Source organism: Gobio gobio (genome assembly GCF_949357685.1).
Source record: "Gobio gobio genome assembly, chromosome: 10".
NCBI classification, from domain to species: domain Eukaryota; kingdom Metazoa; phylum Chordata; class Actinopteri; order Cypriniformes; family Gobionidae; genus Gobio; species Gobio gobio.
The window spans coordinates 44,469,669-44,493,965 of NC_137116.1; the positions used below are offsets into that span (position 1 = coordinate 44,469,669).

The 24,297-nt window shown below is 39.9% G+C and overlaps 1 protein-coding gene across 4 annotated transcripts in view; it reads left to right on the plus strand.

Moving 5' to 3' along the window:
- The first annotated feature begins 222 nt into the window (after positions 1-222).
- The window catches only part of rfx2 (regulatory factor X, 2 (influences HLA class II expression)), a 56,227-nt gene continuing 32,152 nt past the window's right edge, over positions 223-24,297 (plus strand). For 2 of the 4 annotated variants that reach the window (XM_079827442.1, XM_079827443.1), the window contains exon 1: positions 455-646. The gene's annotated coding sequence lies outside the window, so the exon portion shown is untranslated. Of the gene's footprint in view, positions 647-24,297 lie in introns of all 4 variants that reach the window. The other 2 variants (XM_079827440.1, XM_079827441.1) reach the window with 2 other exon arrangements.

A 24,297-nucleotide genomic window follows, 5' to 3' on the forward strand; every position in this document is an offset into this window, starting at 1 on the left:
GATATACTGCCACTAAGCGGTGAATGTGGGGAACTACGCTTGAAATTGATCTGCTAGTCTCACTGATATCATGTGCAGTTCTAATTAAATAATAATCTAGTAACGTTTTAAAGTGTGTATATATTGTATTACAGTTAGAGATGCATTGTTGAGATGTTACATTGCAAATATATTACGTGTATTTAAATAGGTTATGTATAGACTAGCCATGCCTTGTTTTTTACAGTTGTAAATTGGCAACCCACGCGGAAAGACATGTAACCAAAGAACCAGGCCCTTTTATCACCTTTATCTGGCAGTTAGCGCGGTAAACTGACAAGTTTTTGGCGGAGAAAAGCAGCTCCGAGGCGCGATAGTGCGCCGCCGCTCGCCGCGGGAATCAAACATTAACCGCTCGCAGTAGAATATGCGTTAGGAGGGGCTCTGGGGTTGGCCCCTCCCCCTCTTGCTTTTTAGCCCTTGACGTATGAAGAGGACGGTAGCAACAGTTGCCTCGAGACCCCCGCTCGCCATAGTGACTGTAGTCGTGGAGACAGTTACTTACCAACGGGAGCAACACTCAGCAACAGCAGCAGCAGCAGCAACTGGAGGAGAGAGAGAGGGAAAAGAACAGTAAAGCCAGGGCAGATCTAAGCAAAAGTCTGAGGTGAATATCTTTTTCCTGCTTAGAGAGAGAGAAATGAATTGAATGTAAATTTAACGGACCACGGAGGTTGAGTAATGTACATCTTGACGTGCTTTCACGCCCTTATCTACTCCGCTGTCTATTAGAGTCACATTAGCACGCTAGTTGGTTAGCTCGTCTGGTTCGCCAACTTCAGTCAGTTTGTTTGGAGAACGGTTAAACTAATTAACGGAGAAATCCAAGTGATCTGTTTGTACGCTGAATGCTATACGTGCTGGCGATTACGTCTGTAAGATTAATATGGTTTATAGATGGGTTAATTCACGAGCTAACCGGCTAACCAGTCACCTAACTAGGCAAACTTTCTTTAAAAGCTGGAGCGGTATTAAATACGGCTAGATCTGTCACATGAGCAACTTAACCGCTTTGTTCCGCCGTTGCTTTTCTTCAAGTATCGCTTAAATTCTCGAAGAAGTGCGCGAGTTGATTCGAAGAGACTGGTGAACCTGCCCGGTTAGGTATGACTAACGAGTCCAGGTTAAATGTCTTTAGTTTGAACAGAAACCTCTCATATATGACCCATGTCGTTTTTAGTCCTGTCATGTTTCTTTGGGGCTTGAAGCTTCATGGTCGGACGGATGCATCAACAGGTTGCTAAAGTCAGGAGAGCGGTGCCCGATAAAAGTGATGCATTTCTGATTATACGAGCGTCATTGGCAATATTGACTTTACGAAGTATGCATTTTATGTTCTTATAGGTTATTAGATTCAAATATATTTAGGTCATTTTGCAGCGAATTTAAATCGTATTCCTTTATCTGAGCTAATATGTTTTGCAGGCTGTTAAAGGGTCAATGACGTGAATTAAATTATTCGAAAACACGATACAAATGCAATTTATTCAAAACTGAATGCAATGCACTATTCGACGCCAAACAGTCATTTTAATTTATTTTGCAGGGCTTAAAGTAAAACATGTTTATGTGGTGTAACTGTCAGGAGATTGTAACAAATTTTTTTTGAAAAAGCTAATTCTCTTTAAAAAAAAAAAGTAGTGAAGTAGTTTGGTTTTAAAATATTGTTAACAAAATCAAACCCACTTTTGACAACAAGGTTAGGGTAGTCAACATGCAGGAAGTCATTTCATTTCATTGTGTTAACCATAAATCATAGAGGACCCCTTTAGACCCTAACGACTGGTGCAAAGGTCAATAAAATATATTTTAAATAAATGTTGTCCAGGCTAAAGGATAGGTTAACACTATGAAATACAGTAACACTATGAAAACCTCATGACAATTCATGATATTTGTAAAAAAAAAAAAACTAATTGTTTACCATAATATTTTTATTTATGCAAGGTGCAAAAAAGTATTACTTTTTTTAATTGTATTTAATTGACGGTTAGAAAACTTGAGTCTATTAATTAATGTATTTATTTATTAAATCTATGAAACTAACATGAATACAAAATTGCATTTGGCAAATGATTTTCAACATTTTATTGTAAAAGCTCATTCTTTTTTACAATTTTGGACAGTTTTTGTTAATTGACCTAAAAAACAATCTGCAGATCATATTTCTGTTGTTGATCATATTAGACCACTAGCATAAGTAAAGCATACATTTATATAAATAATATAATCTAATAATAATAAAGTTTATATTTAATGATGTTTTATTTCTTATGATTTATATGTAAAAAAAAAAAAAAAACGTGGCATTTGCAAATGCATTTAAAATTTGCATGCATATTTCCCCCACCTTTTTAAACTTTGTTGTAACTAAGTAAAGCTGTGTCAGTGATTTGGAATGCCGTACTGTAATAATTGTGAGCAAATGAGATATGTATTTGCATTATCGTCATAATGAGATCAGGGGTGTTTGACAACAGCTTGACTGTGCTCATCCAAAGCTGCTGTAATTTTTCTGGAGTTGCATCGTGTCGCCGTGGCGATGTTACACCTGCTCAGCAGAGAGCCTGCTAATGAGCCCTCTTCATGACAATAGCATGTGGTCCAGGTGTCGCCCCTTATTGGGCAGTGCTTCTCTATTGATCTCTCTTTAGCTGAGAGTGTCCGTGCCACTGAAAGCGCAGCTGATAATGAGGGTAATTGGCATAGAGAGAGAGAGGCAGATCCTGATGCAACACACAAATAACTCTGGCCGGCCCGTTCTTCACTATCTATAAAATCATGCTTGGATAGTTTAGATTATTTCACCCTTTCTGCAGCACCGGTTTGAGGATGTTTGAGATGAGGCGTTTTTGCCTGTCAGAGTGGGAGTGTGTTTGTCGCTGTGTGTGACGGGTCCCTCCTGAGCTCAGCTGAAGGGGGTGAGCAGCAGAGCTCACATCAGCTGCCGACGTGTCTGTCAGGTGCTTCAGTGAGCTCTGAAATCCTCCCCAAACACATCTTCACGACGCAACATCTCCAAAGCCCTAAGATCCGGTTTCTGTAATGAAATATGTTGTTACAGGTGCATGTCCAGGCTGGAGGAGAAATGAATGATTCATGTAATTGAAGTTAATTATTGATGGGGCCAGTCGCTGTTTCCTGGGCTGTGGGATGTCCAGTTAGCTGGTTTTTGTGAGGTTTGGTTTGCACCCTAAGCTCCTTTAGATCAGACCTCCCCCTGTCTTGAGTCTAGGACAGTTCTCGACATGACTGTCTCCACCAATTATAATTAAATAACTGTTTAAATGTAAATTTGCCTCTTTTACATATGCTGCTCAGTGGGCAAATTTGGATGCAACCAAGGGCCCTGATCAGTAGGGGGCCCCAGTAACAGGAGGTGTTTAAATCCTGTGCCTCCAAATGGAATTTTCAAAACAATGATGATTTCCATACAGGTTTCCCAAACACTACTTTTGCTGCCCACCTGTTATTGTTCAGGTAAACAGGTTTTCCCGTCCTAAACGAATTCATTGGTTGAGCCATAACCGCTTTAAAAAATGTAGGGTCAATAAGGGTTTGAAATGTAGGGTTGGCTACAGAAACCCGGTATGTAACCGGACCGGAGCAGAACGCAGATTTTGGTGCCTCATTTCGGTGCCACTTAAATTCAAACGTGCACCATCAACTAACACACATTCACTCACACATATTTGAAAATCAGAATATCAGATAGTTCATGACATATGTTTGTGAACATTTTTAATTAAAAAAACACGAAATAAGTGATACATCTGTCTAGGGCTGTAACGATTCGCCCAAAAATAAAAACCTTGATTAAATGAACATTTTACCTCGATTACGATTAATGAACAATTATTGTGCTTTTTTTTTTTTTTTTTTTGCCCTCACAAGGTTTTTTAGTAAGTTCACTTGCACTGTAAATATGTTCTACATATTTATATATAGAACAGGTGGATTTTTTTTTCTACTGAAAAAGTGCATTTCTTTGTGATTTTAAAACACTTGAAGGAAACGGTTCACTTTCAGCAGTTATTGTCTATAGGCCAGATTTCTGCTTGTTGTACATCAGATACAGATAAATTAACACATTAGGCCTACATTACATTTATCTGAATGCATTAATGAGAGAGAGATTGTGTGTGTGAATTACTCATACCGTCTCTATTCATTATGAAGCTGTGGTTTTACTTCAAAAGGTATTAAAATGTATGCCTATAACGGTTGAGTTTCTAAGCTACTTTAGTGACTTTACTTTAGTCACAGGACAGCGTTGAGACTGCGTTTCTGCGCGCGATCTTCACGTGATGTGCGAGCTTCTGTCTGAGTGCTCGTGTGTCACAATATATCAGGCATTAGTTCAACATAATACACATCTGATGGCCGAAACTCGCTTTAATGTTCAAACTGGCAGGGCTTAAACCACATACAAATGACAAGCTTTGTGAGGACGCAGGTGAAAGATCTGCCTTCAGGGCGCGTGTTGTCAGAGACGCGACACGGCTCTCTGTGTCACAGAAAAAAGCTGAGCACTGAACGGATACGTTTTCCGTATTGTGGTTTTTGAATAGTGCACAATCGCTATAAATGTTGAAACTGGCAAGCCTTTAAACGCATGTACTTGACGAACTTTATGAGCACGAAAGTGAAAGCGATCTGGCTTCAGGGCTTGCGCGCGCCGTCTCTCTCTGTGTGTGTGTGTGCTCGCGCGCGTCAGCGGTAGGCTATATGAAGAACGGCAATTAACTTACCTGTATAAACTGTGTAAAACATGAAGTTACTATAGTGATTCTGGGCATCTATAAACACAGATAACTGCTCCTGCATCTCTCTGTGTGCCTGCAAACTGCACTTGATGTGACTGACGGGGTGGAGTCACGTGAAAACCGAAATAACCGACATGGGAAAAATACGTCGGTTAGAGGTTCTGAATGTCGGTTTCGGTTATTTTTCGATTAATCGTACAGCCCTACATCTGTCATACAGCGCTATTGTGGCTGCAGTGTCACGTGAGAAGCATGACACGTCGCCATGGAAACAATAAGGCGATGCGTTCTAAAATATTTAGCCAGAGAATATGGTCATATTTCAAAATAAAGTTGAACCTTGAAGCTGGTTTGTAGCATACCAATAATACAGACGACTGCTGTTATTACTGTAAACTGTTATTTATTGTTAAATTACGCCTATTGTAGTTGGGTTAAGTGGCTTAGGTTTTACTGTGAATTTGTTAAGTAAATTGTGTTTTGTATCGATTTATATTTATACATTTAAGTATACTTTAAACTTTTTATAAACTGTTCATTTTAAAGGATTTTTTTTATTTTCAATAAAAAGCCATTCTTTAACGTCATCCACCATCGTTTTGTGGCTCTTTAAAAAAAAAAAAAAAAATTAAGTATCGGTTTAGGCAGCGGTACCGTTTTAAAAGTATCGGTTTGGCACCGGTATCATAAAAAAAACCAAACGATACCCAACCCTACGTTTATTCGACAAGGGTGCATTAAATTGATCAAAAGTGACAGACAATGTTACAAAATATTTCTGTGTCAGATAAATGTTCTTTTATACGTTTTCTTCATCAAAGAATCCTGGAAAAAAAAATCAAGGTTTCCACAAAAATTTAAGCAGCACAACTATTTTGAAGATTGATAATAATAAGAAATGTTTCTTGAGCACCAATTCAGCATAATAGAAGGATTTCTGAAATATCCTGTGACTGGAGTAATGATGCTGAAAATTCAGCTTTGCCATTACATTATAAAAAATATTCAAATGGAATACACCAACCCCCAAGCTTTTGAATGCAGTGTAAGTTGACATATTTAAAACTTCACTTAATGCAAAATGACTGTTTGATGGCTTCATTACACACATTATTTGAGCTCTGTGCATTCTAGAAGTGCAGAAAGAAGGCATTTTGATAGTGCGTGAGTGACATTTAATTTATTTTAGATCACTGCTCAACTGTCTCTATGGTAGTAATGTGAAAGCATGATAAATTTAACCTAACTAAAGTGGGCTATTTTTGTATGCAATCGTGCTTTGTGTGTAGCCTATATTATGTGTTTTCAAGGCCTCACATATTTACTATGCAATAGGAAAAACTGGCATTTTTGTAATTTGTGAGTCTGCTGTGCCTTTTGCCAGCTCTTTCATCACTGCTAGTATGGTTTACCTGCTTAAAAAGACAGGGAGGTGAATTTAAGAAGATTAGCTCATGAATATTAAGTAGTTCATGTTGATGCCGCTTAATCTTCGTTGTGCTCTTCGTCACATGATCTAATTAATATGAAGTCAAACGTTGACTCCGCGTGCCAAGGCAGCTTAACTGTACAAAATCGAAATCGTATGCTGAAATCAATATTTGGCAAAGTTTCACCTCAAAAGAGTTTCTCGAAACACCACAGATGTATATCGCCAGATTTGTAATGCGCACGTGAGGAACAGATTAGCTCTAAACCTGTGGGCAAATTCAAAACCATTTGTTCACTTGTTTTGACAAAGCCCCGTAATGCAGTGTAGTCCAAATCAAGCTTTTAATTTGGTTACACACCCACCACAAAGAAAAATAAAGGAATGGGAATGGAATTCCGTGCAACCCAGATCCAAGCAGCTGTTATGTTTACATGGCAACTTGATACACAAATACAGTCTGGGTTATGGAAAGAGAGGGGCTGGGCTGGGGGTGCTGTGTTATTCTTTCAAAAGTCAGTGGTTTTTAATCAGCTCTTTTCAGTCGCTGTTTGTGGTGATGGACGTGCACAGTCTTGGTTTGCGAAGCAGGTTAAGGGTGAGAGGAGAACAGAGAGGAAATGCTGGTACAGTACCATATTTAGCCAGGTGAGGTGACTCGCATAAACACCATGATTTTACACTTCCACTTCCTTTTGAAGCGTCAGCACTGGCAAGTGTTCGTGAACTATAGTTTAGCACCTTGACGATCTCTTAAGAAATAACCTGTATGACTGACCTTCTGAGAATCATAAAAAAGGTGTTTTGAAAAATGTCTCATTTTATATATGGACAAAAATGGTCGTCTTCTATCCTCCACAGAAGAAAGAAATTGAGGGCGAGTGAATGATGACAGAATTTAAATTTTCTGGGGGTGAACTATCCCTTTAAGTCATTTCAAGGAAAGCATAACAGGAAGTGAGAGGTGTGATATTATTATATACCTAAATCTGTACATGCAAATGCAGTGAATCACCTCATTAGGTCACGTTCATCTATCAGTGCCCATGTCTGCGTCCTGTTCCCAGGTCAGAGTTCAGCTCCAGTCATCTGCCATCATGAAGGCTTTATGATTGTTGTAGCAGCGTCTACTGTAACCCTAAACCACGCGGAGCTTTTAATGGACTATAGTAGAGCGCAGCTCTCAAGCAGACAGCTGCAGTGGTCCCCTTTGAAAGGTATTTGTACGTGTACACGATGCACCATGGGGGGGTTGGGGGTGTCAGAGTGAGTGGCAGATGACCAGATTCAGCTCTCCCGTGTGTGTGTGTGTATGTGTACATGATTAAGCCCGTGCTGTATTTAGCCCATGTGGAAGAAGCCCGGCCCGGAGCAGATCGCTGCTGCACCCACCCGGCAGCTGCCCTTGTACTGTAAGGGGTCATAATACTTGGACTACAAGCATTAAAAAATTACACAAAACAAACTGAACTAGCTGAAATATGCATAAGCTGTTTTGGCACTTACAAAAGTGCATTTAGGAATCAAGCATTAGGTCGTCCTGGCAGCGTGAGCAGCACTGATTGAACTTTTTCACGATTCCATCGATGTTATTATCGTGTTTTGTTATTGTGTTTATGGCTGTAATTATCTCTATCTTATCTCTCACTCTAGTGTAGCTGAAATAGTTTCCTCCTGTAACTTTGTACAGAATTGACAGGTTGAGATGCAGCCAAGAAGATTCAGTCTGATAATTGCATACAAATAGTTATTTTAGCTCTGTAGTTATTGCACATACTTAGGGATTTGAACAAGCTCCTATTAAACTTTGATGCACAACTCACCCCATATAATTTGTACTACAAATATGAATGAAGACTGAAATTATGTGGCTTGTTGAGAATGTTATACCACTTTTTTTTTTTTAAGGAATCAGACTTTTGCCTCTTCGACCATAAAGCAAGACAAAAAGGAAACAAGCATTAAAGGAGGGACGCAAGCCATCTATATTCTACCCGTCTAATCTCTTTTTTAGTATGTAGTCTTTGTATTATAGCACTTTTCTTCCCAAGGAGGCAGTAACATGAATTGCTTTGTTTGTTGTATTATCATTTGTAAATTGCTTTGGATAAAAGGCTTGGTTACACTTTATTTCGATGGTCCACTTTAGACGTTCTAACCCTAGTAACTTTGCAACTACACTACATGTCAACCTATTCTATTAACCTAAACCCTATCACTTAACCTAGCATTCTACTAGTCTATTAATACTCTAATGGGAGCTAGTTGACATGCAGTTGCAATGTTACTTCTAGTTAGAGTGTAACCAAAGGCTTCGCTAAATGAATAAATAGTATCCAAGGATCTCAGTTAGTGCTTTAAAAAGTAGCATAGTGTTTGCCTTTCTATTATTAGGCACAACTGTTAAACAAAGACTGTAAACTAATGAAGATGGAGGATGGGAGCTCCTGTCTGTTTGCACTGTTTCTCAGTGCTGTCAAAATAAATGTCCAGTTTATAACATTTATCAGTCAAACAGATAAGTGTTGTAAGAGAGACTTTTATTTTGACAGCACTGAGAACTCAGTGGCTCTAACATTGGGAGAAAGCATAAAGGCTAACTTGGATCACATGTGCCTTGATAACCAATCACATTACAGCCTTGATGTCATTGGATTTCATTCAGAATTGAATGAATCAACCATATAAATGAATGAGAAGTGCCATAAACTGAATCATCGCGCAGTTGTCCTTGACTTCTCTTCTATATAGCTCTTATTTGTTCGGTGTAAACTCTAAAAATATATCAATCCAATAAGAATGTTTAAGAGCAGATTAGCCGATGGGCTGTCAATTCATTAAACGAGAAGCCATTTTCCCACAAAAGCAGTTTATTCAGTGCAGTGAAGTCTCTCCATTGACATCCATTAAAGGGGAGGGGGGTGAAATGCTGTTTCATGCATACTGAGTTTTTTACACTGTTAAAGACTTTGATTCCCATGCTAAAAATGGACAAAGTTTCAAAAAATAAGTTTGACGTTTGATGGGAGTATTTCTGTGCCAAAAATACTCCTTCCGGTTTGTCACAAGTTTCGGAAAGTTTTTTTTTGAGTATGGGTCTGCGTGACGTCAACAAGGGCGGAATGTCCTTGTATGGGCTCTTCTCCCGGAGCAAATGCACACCCATTAATGCGCTGTGCTCTGCTTTAGGGAAGCCGACTGCGCTGCAGTCACAGGACTTCACAAAATCAAACAAAGAAGTGTGTTTTTGGTTGTCAGGGCAAGACAACCCTGTACAGCTTCCCAAAGAAACCAGTGTTAATGGGACAGTGGATGGAGTTTGTATTTCCGGAGCAGCAACGGAGTTGTGCAAGTGTTTTGTTTGTTCCCTGCATTTCGGCAACGATGGTTATAAACAAGGCCCGGTTCAACTTCTGATTTGTAGGTTGTCTAATGCTGAAAGATGGAGCAGTCCCAGCGATTAAGGTTCACGGTCGTGCGTTGGAAGCAGGCGATGAGTAAAACTGCTTCAAATGTCTTGTTGTTAGCTATCGACTCGTTCATTCAAATGCGCAACAATTCCATTGTTTTTCTATGTAAACACGCACTAGTTTGACATGCAAATCCGTTCCGCTTGCTACTGCTTTCGTTAAATCGGATACAATAGTCCATAAACCAAATTATATGTCCTCATAAACCATGAGTAAACACACACAAATGTTGTAAAACTCGCCCATGACAAGCTGCTAAGCAAATATATACAGTTACAGTACATACCACATAGAGACGTCCTGCTGTAGTCGTCGTTGTTGCTGCTCCTGTTCAATTTCAGCCTCCGGATCTGATTCTGGATAAGTCTGAATCTGATTGATAGCCATGGTTTATTTAGGATAACGTTTTTTTTCCCCACGCTTAATGATGTCACAGCTTTCAGACCCTCTCAACAGAATAGCTGCGCACCCTCGTGATTCTTTAGCTCCACCCACACGATACGCCTCCAGCCGCTCGGTTTTATTTGGAGAGACTCGGTACAGCATATCTTTCTTTTATAAATATATTAAAACTAAAGACTTTTCGGAGATATGAAGGATGCAATACTACTCTATAGGTACTCAAGATTGACTGAAACTGAGTGTTTCACCCCCCCTTGAAAAAAGGCTTCTGGTCTCCTCTGCGTACCACAGCGTTAGCAGGCGTTGTGCTTTTTTTTTTTTTTGCTTACCTTGCAGGCTTTCCTTCAAGTGGCTTTGAGACAGGAGCTCCCATTCTCCATCTTCATTATTTACATTTAACAGCTCTATCTAATAATAGAAATGCAAACACTGTACGTTAATATACTGTTGATATGCAGAAAATATGCATTTAGGTTTTATGTATTTTATGTTTATTTTAAGTCTTTGAATATCTAGTGTGATATTATATCGGCCATTGGTATCACTGACAATGTTATCACCAGCCGCTCCATGATGAAATTATGAGTAATGGCAATCGAAGAGCTCTGATCCTTGTTTTCTTTGTGGAGAAAAAAAGTAAACGGGTGACTTGACTAAGATGTCTGAGCTGCAGGCTGAGACTTGTCTGAGACTAAAATGTGTTGCTCACAAGAACCTCTCCCTCAGCGTTCAAACCCCCCCCCCCCGAATTCGTCTCAAGCCGCTCCTCGCCTGTGCGTTCTTTACATTCCACCTGCTTTGTATCGTAGCTACACAACTGCTAATTAAATTTCCTGCCGCAAACAGCACACTGGGCTGTGACATTTGCATCACAATGGCCTCCTCTCTCTCGCCTTAGTCTGGAGACATGGACAGTCCCTCTAATGTCCCCTCTTTTTACTGTTCAATGCATATTATACGACGTGTTTTCCTGTCCATTTTCCACTTTTCTTATTGTTAATGTTAACCTCAAGTCCTTAACGTTCTTTTTACAGTGTCCGTGATTTAGGACAACATCTTGAAACTAAATATTTACTTTATTTAGTTTAAGTTGAAAAAGTCCAGATTTAGAATGTACTCAGTTTCTTTCTTCTCTTAAGTTTAATATCCATCACTATGAGGTTTGGCACACTTTATAGCATCAGACTCCATTCACTCTGGAGAGGTTCACTTCAGTACACTCAGAAAAAAAAAAAAAAGCGTTTATTCAGGACTTTTCTTCCGCCGAGGCTGACATGTCTGTAGTTACCATGCATTGCTCAAGCCAGGCCTGTGTGCAGATGTGCACTTCAGCTACCCATTCATACCTCTCTATGCACCTGAATAGACACCGGTGAAGAGCTTGTTGATTCTGTGAGGGCTGAACCCTGTGTGACTCCTCCATTGCCCTCTGTGCTATCAGTCTATTGTATGCAGAACTTGTCAAACAGTTTTTCTGCTCCCTACACCCCCAGCGGCCCAGTTAGGTCGCATGTGGGGGATTGAATCAATCCAGGTGGTGCTTTTTTGTTTATTAAAAAAAAATACGCTGCTTTCAACCAGTCAAAAGTTCTCGTAAATTACAAATCAGGGCAGCAATTGCTTAAAGGACTACAATAAATATAGTTTTCCAAACAACATCATTTATTCTATTCTCCTAATATTTATCATAACCGGCATTTCACCAGCAATGACATCATTCAGATGACGCACTCATGATAAATCTTGACTTGAAATGACACTATAGTTATATATCACTATATCACATTTACCCATAATGCTCATAAACGGAACACACCTATCATTGTTTGGTAACCTAGTGTGAATCAGATATATGCTTGTAAACTGTATATCTTGAAACTGGGTGTATGGACTTGTGGATAAGCAGCAATAAGACAGTACATATTAGATTGAATGATATAGATTTTCATGACCAAAACTTATACTTGATTAACATTATTTCAGTGTTTTTATGTAAAAAATGTGCACAAGGATAACTAAATTATTAAACTACTACAATAAAATGCATAATTATGCACCGGAGCTAAAATTAACACTCGCCAAGCACCAAATGCAAGTAAAAATTGGCGTTGGTGAGTATATGAAACTGTGTCAGTCGGCAGTTGGCCAGTAAGAATGTTTTGAATTATAACAATGCAATGAGCGTGAACAACGCTCTGTACAGCTGACGGGTCAGTGCTGCGTCATTGCAAAGGTTTCAGCCTTTCCCATGTAAATATTCAAGCGCTAGAACATGCAAAAGGGAAAGTGTGGGAAGTTTTTAACATCCAAAGCGCACACCCTGAAAGCCACGTCTCAGACAGCGTGCAAAGTTGAGCTTTCTTTCATGTCTTCCTGCGCTTGAATGGACCAATTCACTCAAAATGATGTCAAAAAATACCCGTCTCTGCTAGTATCCTAGTAAATATAGTCGGTTATGTCTTAATTGAACGCAAACACAAAATGCATGATCTGTGCGTGTATTCGGTCTTAAAGTGACAGCGTCCTAATAATCCTGCTACTGTCTGTGTTTTTAATGTCAATCAAACAAAGGACAAAGAAAAAAAACACTCACTGCTCTTGAACTTTAAAAATGATATGAAGACTATGCAGTGTTAGTTATTTGATTAGCCTACTTTATTCAATTTCGGTACCTGAAAACTATTAGACCTGCCTGAAGACTGAAGAGCACTGTTTATTTATCTTTGCTGTATTGTATTTATTTGTGCTATTACTTGTAATTTGATTGTTTGCTCACTCTTATTTTATTACTGATTGTTTACTTATCTTTAAAAATGTAAGCTATTAAATATATATTAGTTAAGTCACCAACCATTGGCAGGTGTGGCAAAAAATTTGTTTTGGGCCCTGATTATGCATAATGAATATTTTATTTATAGCAAATATTGTTCATGAGAAAATTAACTGGGAAAAGTGTAAAGTGTTTCTAGACATTTAAGATTTTGCAAGCCATTTAAATAGTAATCTGTGCAAACGGGAGTGCTGGCAAGAAAGTTCCTGATGCAGATTTTGCCTGTGTTTAAGTAGGTCTTGCGAAATTGCTGCACTGACCAACAGAAAGCTTATTGGTTTGAAAGAGACTTCTCTGCGAGGGGTGCTTCATGCATCACTACACTATTGACGGTAGATAATGGACCTTTTTGCCTGCAAAATTACACTGGAATGATGCTAATGTGACTGCACTTTAAAGGTGCCCTAGAATGCATTGATACAATATGTTAAATTGTTCTCTGATATCTACATATGTGGCTTTGGTAAGGGCAAAAATACTTCAGGGACAGTTTTACATGGCCATTTACAACCCTAGGATTTGTCCCTAGAATGAAATGGCCTGTTTTTGCCTTATTTGGAAGGGTCATGAATAATAATGTTGAGCTCTGCTCGGCTCATTTCTGTAGCTCACACAAGTGCAGTTATTCAGCAAACACAATCGCAAACAGCACAAGAGGCTTGTGAGTCGTGACAGAACACAGACTGACTAAATGAAACTTTAAGCAGAAAATCTCAAATGGAGATGCTGAAATGCAGCTTACTTGTTTATTGGTGTTTTCGGATCATCTGCACGCGTGTGCGCGTGTGAGAGAGAGCGCTTGTGTGCACTTGTGTGCACATGGTTGCCACATTTTAAGTAAAACAATTATTTTAACAGAAAAGCTCTGATTGGGGGATTTAAATGCGGTCTGGCAACCGCAAGCACGTACACTCAAACGCTTCTCTTTTCCCCCCGACAAAACCAAAGAGTACTTTTTGTTCAAGTTTTTATTTTTTAGTCTCACCTTTTTTCGTCAACAATATTGCATGTTTATATAGTCACCATAATCGTTTAAGGACGTTTGTGTCATCTCGTCTTGTCTTAGTCATAGAAAAAAAGGTTGTCAATTAACAGTTTTCGTCATATTTTCATTAAAGGGTAACTCAACCCCAGCTCAGAGCCTAACTCCACCCACTGGCAATATTTGAAAAATGCTGGAAAAGTGGGCAGAGCCCAGCGGAGACAGAGGGGTGTCTTCACCTGAAGTGGAGGAGGCTCAGGAGGGTGAATTGTTTGTAGAATTGTCTGCCGCTGGCTCAAACTGCGTTAACTGCCGATGATGTTAGCGAAGCAGCAGCGCAAGAGAGAATGAGACCACTGACCTAATCTATAAACAGTCAAATCCTTATACTGAATGCCACTAAAAATAGATCAAATACATGCAATGTATTTTCATTCACAAGCAGCGCAGGACCAATAAGTTCAAACCTAATATTATATTAGCCTATTATAAACAGATTTCCTCAAATAAAAGTTAGTCTATAAACACCAGCACGTTACGGGATTGTTGTTCGCTATCATGAGTTTGAAAGTGTGTCTCATGTATGAAAATAAACTGTACAAAAATATCGCAAGAAAAGCCTGATGAACTCGTGCCAGGGGTGTGGTAGTGAGCCGTTGGAAGAACCATCATACCAACAACGTCCAATAGGAAAATTCAACTGCAGTAGCCACCGTTCAACCTTAAGAGGGTAGCACTCATACGTTTTTACCATAGACTGTAAAAAAATATGGACGTAGTGTCCATGAACGTCACCCATAGGATTCTGAAGAGCAGTATTGAAGCGTAAAGTAGGGACGAGCTGGCCGTTGCCATCTTGGCAGCGCGTCATCGCGCGTCACTCCCGGATAATAGAAAATGGGCAAAGAGGCGGGACGTGGGTGGAGCTGAGGTGACGCGATGACTAACTGACAGCAGATAAATGGCTATCCACCTGTCACTCAAAGTGGCCACTAGAGGGCTGCATTGGGATTGAGTCCCGCCGGGTCCCGCGGGACCCAACGTAAATCTCGCGGGAGCGGGCGGTTTGAATTTTGCTGCGGGCGGGAATGGGCGGCTAAAAAAAACACCGTATTCATATATTTGAATGTATTTGTCTTTTTTTTTTTTTACATGCAGGCCAGGGAAACGAAACAAACAACCCCATGAATCTCTTTAATAATATCAATACAAATACGTGTTTTTTTTTTCCTGCGGGACGGGAGAAGACACAAAATCAATGCATCTCTATTATTGTGCGGGAATAAATTCTCTGAGTTTTGCGGGTGCGGGCGAGAGTGGACATACATATTGCGGGAGCGGGCGGGAGTGTAACACATACGTTGCGGGAGCGGGTGGGAATGGTCAGAAATTCGGCGGGTGCGGGCGGGAGCGGGATGAAGAAAACAGTCCCGCGCAGGGCTCTAGTGGCCACTCCCTTAATTATGCAGAACTTCAATGCTTTATATAATGTAAACGAATGAGTTATAAAAAAAATTCACCCCCCTCACAGTTGTCATGAAGGGCAAAATTAGCCTTATAGACCAAAACCACAATTTGTACCAGGCTGTAAACATGTTTTAATCTGCTGTAAAGTTGGCCATTTTAACATGGGGCTCAATGAGATTCTGCTCCCTTCTGGAGCCTGTCCTTAGCGGCCAGTTGATGAATTGCAGTTTAAGTCACTTCCGTATTGGCTTCAAGAGAAACTGCGGGAGGTTGCCGCTTGGTTTTTACACCATATATTGTAGAATTAAAACACTTTATACCCAAATGTCAAAACATTTACTCAAATCAATGAACAGCACTAATAAAGCCCCAGTCTCGCAGATCATTAACTAAAAAAAGTTGGTTTAGGGTTTAGTTACCCTTTAACGAAATAGTCAGAGCGTTGAATTAAATTGTTGTGGTATCCGGTTATAGATAAACATCAACCATGCCTGTTGACAGTTCTTTTCTGTGGGAGGGGTATGAAAAGTGCTCACATCCCTGCACAGCCTGGAACATAAAAACATTTATTTCCTTGATCTACCATTTTCACTATATTGTCCTCATCTTTACAATACCTGCAGAACTTCTGAAGATTCGGCCGTGCAGGTCCACATTAATACTACCCGGTCTTGACATGGGCAGGTAGGCAATATGCAAATTTGGGGAGGCGTAAATATTAATGATCCCGACTGTTACGTCACAGTCTGTGTTATGTGTGGATTCGCCCATTTTCAGTGGTCTTTTTCAAGCACAAGATTTACATATGAAGGAGGAATCAATGGTATGTTAGTTCCATGTACAGAACTCTTATTATTCAACTATGCCAAGGTAAATACAGTTTTCCATTCTAGGGCACCTTTAAGTAAAAAATCTGTGGATATCTGTAAAAATATATTGGCCAAACTGATTATCGGTCTGTTTCTATTATGTAATCTCCTTATCCTGGAAGATTTGGGAGCACACAATCCAGAGAAACATCCATTAGATTGACCATAGCTGCAGTTGACATGACTGGATTGAATTACATAATGTGATGCTTGCAAGATGCTTGATGAGCTACACAGAATTTGTCTTGTGTTGAACCATGTTGACAGATCTAGAAAGGAACATTTTATTAAGTCTCGTGTGTTTATAGACAGTCTTTCCCTGTTTGGTGGTAATGGGCAACTATTAGTCCGCAAGTTAAAATGCCAATGACACAAGTAAAAGCTTTTTACATACAGTGGTAGAGATCACCACACTGTGCCATAAGAACATCTTAAAGGGTGTGTGATAATCCAGTTGTTGTTGAGATAGAATCAAATCAGTCATAGAAGGTACTATGGAGTAAAGGCCATGTTGTTCTTGTGGATTATCAAAAGAATGATTACTCCGCCTGCGTGACTCTGAAATCCGAGCGTCGAGGTGTAGACGTAATGTGGAGACAATGTGGTATGACAGAATCACTTTAGGAAGTTTCTGTCTTCCTTCCTTTAACTATATTGGCTACCGTTGACCTGATGCCATTTGGCATTTAGCATAGGTAGTCTGGTAATCTTCCACTCACTGTCTTCAGAAGAGGTTTTTCAAAGAGAAACGGCACTGTTATTTTATTGCATACAGTATAAAAAATAGAAATGCATATTTTAATTGTGCACATGCTTTTATTTTAATCTAGCTTCTTAGTTGCCAGCCAGAACTTGTTGCACTGTTGCAATAGAAAGCCTGCAGCAGTAACTTGGCTGGCTGGAATCCATCACGTGTCTGAAAAACTCATCCCTGAACATCTTTCCTGCATGTGTCGCTTGCTGTAGTTACCAGAACGTATATTTTTGCACCCCAAACAGACACCTGCTTTTAGAGACTCCTTTCACAGTTCAATTCTCTGTTTTTCACTCTGGGCAACAAGGTATTGTGACAACAAAAACTGGAATTCAACCAGTTTTTCATCACTATAAAAAGGGCAATTATCTCTATGGAACCAGACACATTTAACGGTCTTCTCCTACACCTTCTTGCAAATGTTGCAAAGGTAAGCTTTCTCTTTTACCCCCCCCTCTTTTTCGGAATCATCTTCAGCTCAGGGTTGGGGGTGGTGCGGAAATCTGGAAAGGGTTACCGGAGGAGGAGGAGGAGGAGGAAGGGGGGGTTGTGGAGTTGTAAGTGTGAACAAACGGTCTCTATGGCAACGCTCGACCGATTCTCCCTGGCTGCAGAGCCCTTTGCTTTTGGTGTGCTGGCGACGGATGGGCTAGGGTTGTGACAGCAATTGAAGATTGAGGGTTTGGAGATGTGCCTATTTTGGGGGATTTGTTTTGAGGGGCTTACATGAGGACCCAGCTGACCACTTAAACTGTCCACTTCCTCAGCCCAACCTTGCCATCTGCAAACCTTAATCTCAGTGGATCAGTCATTAGATATTGAAATAGATCTGAAGAACTGCCTCTCTTAGAGCAATCTCTTATCTTGCCTCAGATCTTTAATTTTGTGTATGCTAATACAGTATATAGAAGTTCTAAATCACACACACACACACACCACCACGACTTAATAACACACAGGTTCAAGCTTCATATATGCAGTTAGTTTGGATGCGATGGTCTATATCATAAGTGGTAGGAGCATTTTGTGTGTTTTGAAAGCCGTGTATCTGCGGAACATCAGCCCAGCTTGTTGGACACAGATGTCCAGTATAGACGGCTTTTTAATGGCAACAAGTGTCTCTGCTTTATTGCACGGCTGTTCGAAGCTTCCGGCGCGTCGTAAAAGCAATCAGAGTGAATTTCCAAGCTGCAAATCTGTCAGGAACGTCTGGATTATTTAGTTGGAAAAGTAATTTGAGGCTTCGTTTACAAAGTGATTGTTGAATTTGGAGTGTCGAGGTGCAAGCATGACTTGTGGCGGCTTTTCTTTTCTTCTCTTTTCTTAACTTTTTCTTGTCTTTCTGATGGCTTTAACAGTCCCTGTCAGCGTTCCCATACCAGAGAAAGTTGTAAGGTCCTGAAGTACGGCTTTCTGTAGATTTTTCTCTATAACTGCAGGTTTTTCCCCCTTCCCGAGTCCCTGCCTCCGCTCCAGAGGGTCAGAGTAATAGCTTATGTATTTATTGTTCTAAGTTTCTGGTTAATGTGAGATAGAAGGATCACTTGGGGGATGGCATTGTTTGGTTTGGGAAGTATTCTGTTGGTTGCATAGCAACAGGCTCCTGGAAACGGGAGTGGACGGTGTTGCCACTAGCAACCGTTGTTGCTCTGCAAACAATGTGGGCCAGTGCAAACAAGAGCCAAGACTGTGGGCTCCTGTTTTTAATTGAACATCTGCATGTGCTTTGCTCTGATCGAGTGTTGTTTAAGTTCAATCTGTCTATGACAGATGTGTCCTAACCCTGTTCTCAACAATAACCTCAATCACAGGTATTACTTTGTGTTTTCTGTCATTTAGGCCTGGTTTATTGCCAGCATACTTCTAGGAGAGGATTTCGTTCTCCATCTCTTTGCACTCAGGTTAATGAGAACTGAAGGAAATGGCCGCAATGTTGTGGCGGTCTTTAATAGCTCATTTGTGTTGAGCAGAGGTGAGCGCTTGTACCGTGCGGCAGGGAGTCTCTGCTCTACTGTAATAAACCAGAAGCCTATTCAGGACAGGCCTGTCTCGCTCTTCACACCAAAGTGCCGGAGGGCTCCTGCTGTTTTCTGCCTTTGTGCGGCCCATAGCTGCTGGTGGGGAATTTGTGTGGATTTTAACCTTCTCTAGGAGCTCAGAGGAGAGTGACGTGCACATCTAAAGGCTGCAATATACTTCAAGCGAATCGAAGAACTGCTGTGACGATTTCGAACAATCACAAAGTTAATTTGTAGTTTGTTTCCAGAAAAGTTTGCTCCAGCTACCATTGGTCCATGGTGTTTGCATAATAGGTAGGTGTGCTCTGCCGCTCCACTTTATTGGATGTAGAAATCTTCTCCGGTTAATGTCTTCTGTTCAGTCCGTCAAGGTCAGAGTAAAAACAAAATGATCAGATGCTTTCTTAACTGTTGTTTTCTCACCACTGCCCTTTTTGCAGTTTTGTCATTGAGTGGAAAGCGCACAGCACATTTTTACATACTTTAGCAGGATGTTCATTAACAGTATGGTACAGCCATGCTCAAAAGTTTACATACACCTTGCAGAATCTGCTAAATGTTAATTATTTAAACAAAATAAGAGGGAAAACATTCACTGATGCTCCAGAAGGAAATATGATGCATTAAGAGCCAGGGGGTGAAAACTTTTTGAACAGGATGAATATTTTTCTTATTTTTTTTAATATCATTTTCTTTTTCATTTAGTACTGCTCTTCGGAAGCAACAGAAGATACTTACATGTTTCCCAGAAGACAAATTAAGTACAATTTACCTTGATCTTCAAATTCAAAAAGTTGTCACGGGAGTGAGGAGCTCTGCTTGTCATGTAAACCATCTTACTGCGATTTAAGTCCTTACTCCTTATTTAAAAAATTGCATTATTGGTGCACATGTAAACATAGTAAATTCAAATTTTGGACATTGAAAAAAAAAAAAAAAAAAAAAAAAAAACAGTTTGAGAACCGCTGCTCAGTCAGTACTCAGATTGACAGTCTGAAGTGAGTGATCTCTCCCGTTCTCTGGGAATAATAGCAGTAGGCAGGAATCAGCTCCAAAGATAACTGCAGCAGGGACAGCCCAGGACGTATTTATAACCAATGCAACACCCCTCAGGCAAATTCCTTTCTTTTAAAAGATCTAAGCACACTCATACTATTTACCCTCAGAGTTCTGATGAAGCTTATTTACGTTCAGACTTGTGTTTTCAGTCTGGTTCAGGTGAGCCTTAGACAAAGTCTGTGGGATTTGAACCAAATAACTCCTGTTGACTGATCCAGCAAGCCCAGAAAGCGTGACTGTGACCATCTACATGCTTCTAACTGGTGTAAACAAACTGGAAGACTTCCATCCTGGTGATGACTGGGTGATTTACACCCACACATAATCTGTGCCCGCAAATCCACAGATTTCCACAGAACTGGAACCCACGTCATTCATAAAATTCTACCAGCCACCACCCATTGAGTTTTTGTTGATTTTTTTTTTATTTTTATCAAGTCAAGTCAAGTCAACTTTATTTATATAGCGCTTTTGACAATGTAGATTGTTTCAAAGCAGCTTTACAGTGTTAAACAGGAAAATAATGCAGCATAATTTTATACAGCTGTATAGCCATTCTGGAAAAATTTCAAGTATCATACAGTGACAGTGTGGGCTTTAGATCAATAATTTGATCAGTAATTTAGTTTAAATGGTTAATTTAGTTTATTATTTAGATGTATTTCGATGTTTAGTTGAAAAATGTAGTGTCCCCAACTGAGCATGCCAAGCCAGAGGCAACAGTATATTTTAAATAAATAATAAAAATAAAAATAAATAATTTTATTTATTATTCCTTTAGCTACTGATAAGAGTTGTCATAGTTCCTGCTTGACACATTGGGGCCTAGCCTACTGATGATTCATTTTAACACTGAATCTTCTTTTATGTCTTCAGACGCCAAGTCATCATGGTCAAATGAAAAGTCATGGAAATTAGTGATGGATTGAAATACATTTTTTTACAGAAACCAAAATGAAAGTTTTCTTTTAGCCAAAGACCGAAACGGAACGTTTTTGTAATCAATCGAATTTATTTCATACTCAACACTCCTCATATTTAAATTGAGTTGAAATTTAAAGGTCCCGTTTTTTTGAAGCTTTGATTGTGTTTACAGTGTGCAATATAACATGTGTTCATGTTTCGCGTGTAAAAAAACAGTATTTTTCACACAATTTACTTATCTGTATACCGCCGTTTTCACTGTCCTAAAAACGGCTTGAAAGATTTCCTTGTTCTATGAAGTCCCTCCTTCAGAAATACATAACGAGTTCTGATTGTGCCAGCGGTTCCCGTGTTGTGATTCGACAGCAGCTTAGTGCACGTTGCCCGGAAAGGTCACGCCTCTTACCATAACGGGGAGATGCATGTGCTCAAAGTACAGCGTCCCTGGCCAAAGAAAGGTGATTTGACTCCGGGATGAAAATAACAGCGTCTCGACGACATGGCGACAAACACACTACAAACGCAACCGAACGCAACACTTCCTCTTCTCCAAGTGGGAGAGCAACAAGACCACGCCCCCTTTTTTGCGTATTCTTGTGGGCGGAGGCGTAGAGCTGTCAGTCAAATAAATGTGAAAAAGTGACTCAGAATTAATTTTTTTTGTGGAATTTAAAAGTAATGCATTACTGTACTAGTTACTTGAAAAAGTAATCTGATTACATAACTCAAGTTACTTGTAATGCGTATACCCAACACTGCTTATTAATATGACAGATTTAATCAAACATACATTAAATAATTAAGACAACAGATGAAAATGTAATGTGGTGCATATATTTATCAAAATGCTCCTCTCTAGAGTTATTTTTCTTGCTGAGTAATAAGTTATGGAAATTGAATGGCGTTCCTGAGATAAATCCAGCATTACGTGATACATTGTTTACAAGCCGCTTTATTGACATCTTTCCGCGGTTGAAACACTTATTGATTGATTTACATGAGACACGATACATCTCAGTAACTACTGTTACTTTCAACATTTCATGCTATAACTAGTAGTAAAGATGAAGTGCTGCTGGTTGAACTGAGGCGGCTACAACGATCTGTCACGTTGCATTAAAGAGCATCAAAACAACATTTATTGTTTGAATTTCATTATAAAATTGACAGAATTTGCTGAGACTTTGTTTCATATCAAAAGTAACAAAGCACAAAGCTAATAAGCTCTAAATAAAAACCTTTTCAATCGGACGAAATCGGAAATTAATTTTCAGTCTGAATATTTTGCATCACTTATGGAAATTAATAAAATCCTAGAAGAGACAGTGATTCAATGTTTTATTCTTGTAATACACTGAAAATGCATTTATTGGCAACACATTTCAGAACAAGGTCTATAAAATTTAAAAAACCATAAAAAGTTACTCATCTAGACAGACTGAAAAAAATTATGGAAAAATCATGGAAACTACCACATGGTGTGGTATTGAAACACACCCAGTGCTGTCAAATGTTGGTTTAAAACCACGTATTTTAATCGATTTACACAGGATTTCTATGTTTTATTTTTTTTAAACACATTTGTTGTGTTCTTTCTGTAGTATATACACCCAGAGGGCATCTGAGTTCATGCTTTTTACTGAACGGATTCATCCGTTGTATTCATTACAATACCTTTATTTTATGAAAACGGGGACAGTTAGATTTTTCTCCAATTAATTTACCTTTTTGAATAGAGCTTCACACTTTATAAGAATTCATTATTTCTATTTTACTAATCTCAGAAAACACAATTAGCTTTTATTCTTTATTCTTCAACTCCCAGTGGAAAACTTTAAGTGCCTGTAATTAGCATCCATTTTTCCTGCAGATGAAATCAAGTGTATTGCTTGTCTTTTGCTCCGTTTTAAACTTTAACAACAAACTGTCAGTCAAGGGGTCTCTTGAAGCACATGAGCTCTCAGATCAGCCTCCGCTGCTGCTTGTCGGTCAGCATCAATGCAGACACGCATCGTAAACGCAGGTCTGGGACCTGTTGAGCACACTGGTGGTGATAAATGCACCGTCGGACTGGTTAAGAGCTTATATAGATGTTCAGAGATCGGCCGCCCCCCTGTAACTCGTTCCCCGTCTCTGAGTCTGTCTGTCTCTCCAGCACTCCAAAGTTCCTGTGTGTGAGCTTAAAAAAGAATAGCACAAGGGGAAGGGGGGGGGGGGGGGTAGAGTTAGGGATGGTTGCCATGGATCCCTCACCATAGCAACCGACAAACGTTTACAAAGCATTGAGGAATTTCCTCATATCAGCTGTATTATTGGAGCCCCTAGAGACGGACTCTCATTCCAAACAACCGCTGGAGATCATCAGTATCCTGGTGGGGGGGGGGGGGGAGACCGACCAGCCTCTTTGCCATTTTAGTTTTTTACCTCCTTTTTCTTTTCATTATGGGGGGGGGGGGGCTTTTTCAGCCCCTCCACTTTTTACAAAGTCCCCCTGCTCTCACCTCCTATTCTATGTTTTTTTTGAGAGGCTGCCTGCTTTCTATTTGTCACTCTCTTCTTCTCTTTCCTGTTGTTGTGTGCGCCCATACGAGTTTGGAAAGTTGCATTGGGATCTCAACGACAAGTTCTTCTAACTCAATTCCCCTTCGACTGAACCGCACTGCGGTTGTGATGGGATTGTTAATGTCTCCTTTGTTCTTTTCGCCATAATAGAGTTCAGAGGTGAGCGGCCTGCTGGGGATGCGGGTGACTCAGCCTGGCTTGGCTAGGTTGAGCTCCTGGTCCTTTCGGAGAAGATGGTGTGAAAAGCCGCTTTGTATCCCACTTTTCCTGGCACATGCGCAGAGTTGTATTTCAGTGGGTCGCTCTTATCCTCTCTAGCAACCTGTTGGGGCTTAGTTTGATTGCATTTGTGTTTCTTTTGTTGTGGTGAAAAATCAGCAGGGACCTGATGATTACTTAGGCCCTGTTTACACCTGGTATTAAGATGCGTTTTGGTCGATTGGATCACAAGGAGACGAGGGAGACATACCCGTTTATACCTGTTGTTTTAATCCCATCTCTTTTGTCCTCTTTCAACCACTTCTGTCCTGATTTCTTTGAGGAGAGGGTCTATGGGTGGGCAAATGTATGGGCTTTTTCAGATCTTTCGATGTAATGGACAAAATAAGCTCGCCTAATTTACATATGAACACGACCGGAGACAACGGAAAAACACACAGAGCATCAGCTTTCGTTTCTGCTCTGACAGCGGAGCCGCAAGACCAAGCCAAACGCAGTGAGTGCGAG